The sequence below is a fragment of the Panulirus ornatus genome, chromosome 17, assembly GCF_036320965.1.
Source record: "Panulirus ornatus isolate Po-2019 chromosome 17, ASM3632096v1, whole genome shotgun sequence".
NCBI classification, from domain to species: Eukaryota; Metazoa; Arthropoda; class Malacostraca; order Decapoda; family Palinuridae; genus Panulirus; species Panulirus ornatus.
In genome coordinates, this window is record NC_092240.1 from 17,218,096 (window position 1) to 17,227,644 (window position 9,549).

Below are 9,549 nucleotides of genomic sequence, written 5' to 3' on the forward strand. Positions count from 1 at the left end.
ATATATATACAAACGTACACACACACACACACACACATACAAGAAAACAGTCAACTCGTAACATAAGTAAAATGGCAGAATTAAACTTTTGGTTCAGTCGAGAAGATAAGCAGATTATACCCGTCTGCTGACATTATTACTCTTTATGTTCTCCTGCTTCATCCTCTATTTCTTTTCTTTCCTTAACATTCTTCGAATAGATTTAATTTTTTCCCCTTCAATAGCTGAAAATGAGTTTGCGAATATTCCGATGAATATCCATCCGTTATTTTCCACTTCACAGAAACAGCCTGATTGGACGATCGTTCATGACGTCACGATGACGTGACATCTTAGGGTATGCACTGTGGACTGGATACGTGAATGGAAGACCTCTCGACCCTACGCTAACTCCTTGAGTACGACATACGACCCTTGAGCACGACGGCACGACCCTTGAGAGGAGACCAGCCAAAGGAAATTTACCAAGGGTTGACAGACAGGGGTCGTGGAATGGCGCTACGAACCTACGGGGTAAACGGAGAGTTATTAACTGCCAGATCAAAGGCCGGGCGGAGTTTTCCTCAGCGGGCGCCATGATGCATCGTCACAGAGAAAGACCAACCAGACTACTGCACGCTAGTGACGTCATACAATCAACCAATAAAATCGCTGCTGCACGCCAGTGACGTCACACAATCATCCAATCAGGCCTCTACACGCCGGTGACGTCATACTACAATATCACGGGGATCGACTCCGCGTCTTCGTATAACGACCTTAAACCATCAAAGCGTTTCACGGCCAAATAACGCTCTTTCTCATCGTCTGTGTCGGCAAAATATCCGTAGCTAGTAATTTCACCGTGGCATTTTGCATAGACTGCACATTCACAATAATGGAGTGGGATTATATTTACAATAATGGTGTGGAATTATATTTACAATAATGGAGTGGGTTTATATTTACAATAATGGAGTGGGATTATATTTACAATAATGGAGTGGGATTATATTCACAATAATGGAGTGGGATTATAGTCACAATAATGGAGTGGGATTATAGTTACAATAATGGAGTGGGATTATAGTTACAATAATGGAGTGGGATTATAGTTACAATAATGGAGTGGGATTATAGTTACAATAATGGAGTGGGATTATAGTTACAATAATGGAGTGGGATTATAGTTACAATAATGGAGTGGGATTATAGTTACAATAATGGAGTGGGATTATAGTTACAATAATGGAGTGGGATTATATTTACAATAATGGAGTGGGATTATATTTACAATAATGGAGTGGGATTATATTCACAATAATGGAGTGGGATTATAGTTACAATAATGGAGTGGGATTATAGTTACAATAATGGAGTGGGATTATATTTACAATAATGGAGTGGGATTATATTTACAATAATGGAGTGGGTTTATATTTACAATAATGGAGTGGGTTTATATTTACAATAATGGAGTGGGATTATATTTACAATAATGGAGTGGGATTATATTTACAATAATGGAGTGGGATTATATTTACAATAATGGAGTGGGATTATATTCACAATAATGGAGTGGGATTATATTTACAATAATGGAGTGGGATTATATTCACAATAATGGAGTGGGATTATAGTTACAATAATGGAGTGGGATACTAGTTACAATAATGGAGTGGGATTATATTCACAATAATGGAGTGGGATTATATTCATCTACCATCGATTGAGACTCAAATTTCTATTTACTTCTTGACTGAGTTCATGACAGAGGCACTGCACTCGGTGCCCACCAGCTGGAGCTGTTTACCTCACCACCAACTTCCTGCCAGATGTCAGAGGTCTTCGTTAAGCTTTACAAAGATAAGCTGGGTGTGTGTGTGTGTGTGTGTGTGTGTGTGTGTGTATGTGTGTCTACCATGAATGTGAATGTCACCAGCGTGAAAAAAGAGATCCCAGCAGCCATAGAGATTAAGCTGGATTATAAGGTCTAATCTAAGCTGCGTTATCACGTCTAAGCTGCCCTAAAGTCTAATCTAAGCTGGGATACTATGTCTAAGCAGTCTTAATGTCTAATCTCAGCTTCATTACCACATCCGAACTGTTCTAACGTCTCATCTAAGCTGAGTCACCGCGACTAAGATGCCCTAAGCCTTTCATCTAAGCTGGGCTAGTGCGCCTAAGCTGGCCTAACGTCCAAGCTGGGTTACAGCGTCTACGCTAGGTAAGCAATTCAGTGCTAGACTGCCGCCATACCTCACCCAGACTGGGTTGCCACGTCTAAGACTGGGTTGCCACGTCTAAGACTGGGTGCCACGTCTAAGACTGCGTTGCCACGTCTAAGCTGTGTTGCCACGTCTTTAGTAAGCTCCAGCAACCAACCAACTGGACCCGACGTCGAAACAGCGAAACTCTGGAATGGACTAATCTTTTCTCTCCACCAGCTGGCCTTCCCTCGCTCAGTCTTTCATCTCAAGCCTTCCTTTCTGAAGTCTATGAATCAGTATGGAGTCTGTGGATGTCATCAGGGAGTCGCAGCAGACTCAAAATTCCTCACAGTATCAGAAACGTATTTCCTCACAAAGTCTTCACAGGAACACACGCTCTCTCACACACAGATGTCCCAGGCCATGTACACAGGGACGTCCTGCTTATATTACGATAACTCAAGACTCCATCAAACTATAAGTACACAAGCACACACACACACACACACACACACACAGACACACACATATATATATATATATATATATATATATATATATATATATATATATATATATATATATATATATATATATATATATGTACATATATATATATATATATATATATATATATATATATATATATATATATATATATATATATATATATATATTTGTGTGATCGGGGCCTGAACATGCAGGAGGGTGAAAGGAGGGCAAGGAATAGAGTGAATTGGAGCGATGTGGTATACAGGGGTTGACGTGCTGTCAGTGGATTGAATCAAGGCATGTGAAGCGTCCGGGGTAAACCATGGAAAGCTGTGTAGGTATGTATATTTGTGTGTGTGGACATGTGTATGTACATGTGTATGGGGGGGGTTGGGCCATTTCTTTCGTCTGTTTCCTTGCGCTACCTCGCAAACGCGGGAGACAGCGACAAAGTATAAAAAAAAAAAAAAAAAAAAAAAAAAAAAATATATATATATATATATATATATGGCACACGATCCCTTTATTGAGGACAGACTATGCGTTTGAAGACTGACACACAAACAAAAATCGCATGACTGAAAGAAGTTCTTCGACAAAATGATATTTACGTCCACCAGAATATGTGGAGGATCAACACCAGCGGGAAACCCGACCAACGACTGTAATCTCGCGACTGAAACACCAATCGACAAAACAGGAGATAGAAAATGCCCCTCAAAACATTATTGATCGACAAGTCTCACTCTGAGATTAAGGTAAAGTGTTAGGAAGAATTTCTATAATATTTGTGGAGATAAATATGCTGAAACCAACACATGTGTTAAAGTCAAATATACTGAACGAGTTTAACGCACAATTCTTTCGGCACATATGCAATACCTGAGATTCAAAATACCCCTTCAGACATTACATACTTTCCATAAAGGTTTAAAAAAAAAACAAGAAAAAACAAGACTGTTAAGTAGAATGGAATCACAAAGACACACGATATCGAGTATGAGTGTGGCAGACACCCTGGCGTATGGACGAGAAACAGCGAATGGTATTATTAATAAGAGGCGGAAGCACCTCATCGGTTCAGCGTGACGAGTGGGGTACCACAAGGTTTAATTCTAGACCTATTTCGTTTCTTTAATTCTTCCTCATCTGTATCAGTGATCAACAGGCGGGACTCTCTTTCAAACTCTCAAAATTTCGCAACGATTCGAAATCAGGAACACACACACACACCCCTCTCCCCCAAGAAAGAAAAAAAAAAATAAACTGTTTAATGATGAAGAGATTTAGACAGATTGATGGAGCGGTCAGGGGCAAGGCAAATGGAGCTCCACTGTTAACAAAATTCGTACATTATACATTACAGTATGTTGGGCAAGCCACCGCTAAACGTAAATGCAGAAAAACAGCTCGGAGTGCTCATCAGTCATGGCCTAACATGCACAAAGCCATGGCCAGGGACATGATCATTATGAGACAAACACAATGTCAGGTGTCATAGGTAGAACTATAAACTGTATAACGAAGGAAGCAATACTCACCCTTAACGCCCTGCCTGGTCAGACCACAGGAACAACATGAGTCTCACTTACCCTAAGAAAAAGAAAAATTAGAATGAAAACAAAGAATACAAAGAAAACTAATTCCACCATTCTCACTAAACCTATTCAAGTAAGACTCAGAATTTTTAGATTAAATTCTCTTTCTGAAAAAAAGTGCAAAATCAGAGGAGATCCATGAGAAGCTTGGGGCCAAATGTCTGTCAGAGGTTTTGGAACACGACTACACCACCACCAGAGGTCGTCTCAGAGAAGATTGTCAGCACATTTACCACAAGTCGAGGCAGATATTATGGTTGTGATGTAACGTAAGAGTGAGTTAGCCTGTTTCAAAAAGACAACGTAATATATATGCGCATATATATATATATATATATATATATATATATAACATACAAACCTCCAACAGCCAGGATCGAACCCGGGACCTCTATGCAAGAGGCGGAAATGCTAACCGCTAGGCTAACAGAGGTCCCGGGTTCGATCCTGGCTGTTGGAGGTTTGTATGTTCTATGAAGGTGCGCGTTCATATGCACTTTATTCGTGTATATATATATATATATATATATATATATATATATATATATATATATATATATATATATATATGATTATTCTCTCCTATAAGACTGTTATGGATATACTTTCTATAGTACCTGGTATTTTCCTGCCGGTTGATATGGCAAAGGGAGTAATGGGTGGGGAGGAGCCTCCTGCCTTACTATCTTCTCACCATCTATGTAGATCAGGAATACGGAATGCTATTACTGTCGTCCAGCAGACAACCTTATCGTAGACCATCACGTCTTCTGTTATGTGGCTTTCCTCAATTCTATCCTGTGGCAGAGAACCACGTCTCGTATGCACTATCCTCAAACAGATGACCTCGTATCAAACCCCATCAGGTCAGGTCTTGTGTTGTCTGTTCTTCCCCTGTACTACAGTACACCAGCAGATGACCTCGTCATAACCAGTCAGGTCAGGTGTTCTGTTGCCTGTTCTTCCCCTGCATTGTACTCCAGCAGATAACCTCGTCGTACAGCACCAGATCTTGTGTTACCTGAGTGTCGCATGTGCCGGGTGGGTGGGAGGACTGGAGAACACTCGTGCGCGGGGGAGCACCGGTGCGTCTGCAGGGCATTATGACACAAAGCTTGGCCACAACATCCTCTGACCTCCTTCCATCACACCTACGTCATTACCAGTCACCATCCCATCCTGGCGTTACCTCACACTGTGACGTGAATCAGAGAGGGAGAGAGAGAGAGAGAGAGAGAGAGAGAGAGAGAGAGAGAGAGAGAGAGAGAGAGAGAGAGAGAGAGAGAGAGAGAGAGATGGGTGGGCGGGACATTAGCACCATCAGTCGTCCAATGATGTCAGTATGTTGAGCCGAGATCCATTAGCGCGACACATACTTATCGTGTCTGTATCGTGGGAGATGACAGTAAAGGGAGCGTTCCTCCTCTCCCCTTCCCCACCCACCACCCCCACCCCTCCCAACCCCCATACCAACCTCCTTCATGAATATGTTCATTAGGCGAGGATGGGCAAGCTCATTCAGCCTTAATCTGGGATTTACGACCAAAAAAATACAGTTTCAGGAGCAGTTGATGACACTGTCCCGTGAACGAGATTGGATAAAAAGAGAGAGAGTCTAATGCTCATGCTAATGGGATTCAGTTCTCCCTCGCTAAGTTCGTGCGATGCTACGTTCTGCATGACACTGATCGCTTCCTGAAACTCAGGCTGAGCATTCCGGGACGTATTTATATTGAGAATTATACAGCAAATTTCTACACGGCTTTCTTAATGAATGAAAGATGGTGATGCATAAGAAGTAATATGTTTCATTGGTGAAGTTGACACACACACACACACACACACACACATACACACAAACATATATATATATATATATATATATATATATATATATATATATATATGTGTGTGTGTGTGTGTGTGTGTGTGTGTGTGTGTGTGTGTGTGTGTGTGTGTGTGTGTGTGTGTGTGTGTGCTCAGACGCCATTTGGTAAACATGCATGTTTACCAAATGGCGTCCCAGCTTCGTCTCTTCGATGTATATCAACTGACTGTTATATTTCTCTCTTGTATCTTCCCTGATGATGTGATCATTACACGAAGTGCACTTGGGAACTTATCGTGTTTCATTTTCCCCGTGGACTCATAGGAATATCTTGATCACGCGCAAAATTGTGATCCTTTCCAATATATATATATATATATATATATATATATATATATATATATATATATATATATGAGCAAGTTACTCATTTTATCGACCTACCCCTAGGAAAAGGATGAACAGCTGTGCTGACTGTTGACCGACTGCCGCAACCCGGATTCGAGCCTATGCGCTCGACCCTGGGCGGCTCGTGAAAGCATCTTATTCAGGAACGCTAACCGTTACACCACAGGAGTCCAAAACAAAAGGCCTCTGGTAGAAGTAGTCGACCCAGACGTACCGTGTCAGAACGAAATGTGGCACGAACGACTACATGGACACCAGGTAACACAATGCCAAAATTCTGACAACCAAAATGATTCTATTTTTTTTTTTTAAGGCAAATGTTCAAGCGCTGGAAATTAATTACCTTTATGGATTCATTTTAGGGATATATGAATATCATATATCATATTTATATTTCCCATCAACCTGGTATAAAATCCATGAACCAGGGGGTGAGAATGCATTAATGGCAACAAACTGGCTTGACTTCCCAGCTGCTTCTGTTGTTGACGCTGGACTACATCATGTTGATTAACGAGGTCGGGTCTCCTGGCCGGAGCAGGAGGTACGTGTATGGATGTGGTGACTGACGGATATACGGACACGTCAATCAAAAAATATTGAGAGCGGGAGAAGAGGTCCAAATACTGGAGGCGCTATATTTACTAATATTCCAACACAGGCCACCACCACTGGAGGCGCATGGTGACCTTGCTCTGCCTACAAGCATGGTAATTATGAAGTCTCTTTCGAACGGGTGGACACATCATGATCCCATATTCATTTGAAGTGCTCGCACATAAAGAGATCTGAATGTTACGTGGGATGATCAATGCTCAAGGTCTATCATGGAGGTCACCCATGAAGAAGATGACTATAAAAACGTCACAAGGAGAGATCATTACACGCAAGAGGCATCTCCATGCAGACCAGACTGCAGGAAAATCAGCGGGTAATCATGTCAGACTGACACACTTGTCCTGATCTTAAGTCTGGCACTGGGCAGAAGAACAGGAGGAAAGTTTCTTAACACAGTGAGTCACAAAGAACCGACTCAGATACGATCATGTGAGGAAATGAGCCACGCGCCTGGGTCAGGAGGTTATGTGCCGGTGCGTTGGGGTCACATACCCTCACTGACCACGACTCGAGGTGAGTACCTGAGTGTGTGTGTGTGTGTGTGTGTGTGTGTGTGTGTGTGTGTGTGTGGAGAGAGAGAGAGAGAGAGAGAGAGAGAGAGAGAGAGAGAGAGAGAGAGAGAGAGAGAGAGAGAGAGAGAGAGAGAGAGAGAGAGAGAGAGAGAGAGAGAGAGAGAGAGAGACGGGAAACTGTGCGTAATGAAAATACGCATGTCGCAGTGGAGTCAAGATCCCCGAACACCAGTGGATGTTACCAGCAAGTCTTCTCCACATACCGGGGGAGCTCGTCCTCCTTCAGTACGCTGCCACGTCGCCGATGTGAGCGAGACGCCGTACCAACTCTTCCCGTGCCAAGTGGGGTGACACGGAGCCAGGACCGCCTCCCTCACCTCGCCAAGACCGTCTCCGCTTACACGTCTCGAGAGCAAATGATCGATCATCTCTCGTGGATTTCGACGTCTGGCGCAATACCCGGTCATCACCCAGACCTGAGGACTGTGGCTGGGAACTGGATGAGGATAGACAACCTATCTCTGAGTAGCTGAGAGGAGCAGCAGCTCCAGATGCTGTTCTTGAATTAATGTCAAGCAAACGTCCCGGGGTATCCCATCTGCCTGCATGCCACTGCGTTGTGTACGGACTCTCAAACACACACATATGGATGATGAGCAACCTTCAAAGCACGCGACTTGGGGAGAGGAAGATGAAAACGACACTCCACCTGAACACCTGCCCCGTTGTTGTTGACGACGACCAGGAACGATACTGACCAGAGGTGATGCTATAGTTCACAGTCATGCTAACTGCTGGCCTGAGTCGTACTACATGACCAGTGTGTGTGTGTGTGTGTGTGTGGCTCTCTGACATCCATGTAGTTGTGACTGATGTTTATCAATACTGGTGACTGATGTTTATCAATACTGGTGACTGATGTTTATCAATACTGGTGACTGATGTTTATCAATACTGGTGACTGATGTTTATCAATACGAGGATGTTTGGATATCATAACCCTAGACCTGTTGTAATATCAATGATGGTGATGGCGTGACTTAATTAACTGATTAATCAATCAATTAATCAAGCATATCATCTCAGTGCTTTAAATAACACTAAGTGATATGTATCCAATAGTTATGAGATATATGATGTGTATGGGTGTAACAACCAAATAATTTCGAAGACTAATCATTATGTTACTGAACAAATGTCCACACGTTGCATAATAATGTGAGTCAGTTTGATGTTAAAGTATATTTTCACCCATAAACATACACTAGGATGTACAATTACCTTGTTTCAGAAGTTTAAAACAAGGCAAATGAATGCACAGAGAAACCCTCTTATCTTACCTCCTCACACACACACACACACACACACACACACACACACACACACACAGCTCTCCAAAAAAATCATAATTAAGTCTAGTGTCCCCGAATAATACCAATGGACTTTTTTTGTTTTCGTTTTTTTCTAACGTGTGAATCTTTTTTTTAATTACGTGAAGTCAGACAATCATTAGGAATCACTGATTAACTGGTTCATTTGATGATGGATCAGACCCCAGTGGTCATGTGTGGGAGGGTGCGTCTATCACAGCTACACAGAGGCCGGGGTATACTCCCTCAGCGATACTCCATGAGCACCGCGGTACGACCCTTGAGCACGAGGGTACGACCCCCTCAAGCAGAATGGTACGACCTTCGAACACATTGGTGCGACCCCTGAACACAATGGTACGACCCCTTGAGCAGGATGGTACAACCCTTGAGCACAGTGGTACAAACCTTGAGCAGAGGGTGCGACCCTTGAGCAGGAGGGTACGACCCTTGAGTAGGAGGGTACGACCCTTGAGTAGGAGGGTACGACCCTTGAGCAGGAGTGTGCGATCCTTGAACACAATTGTACGACCT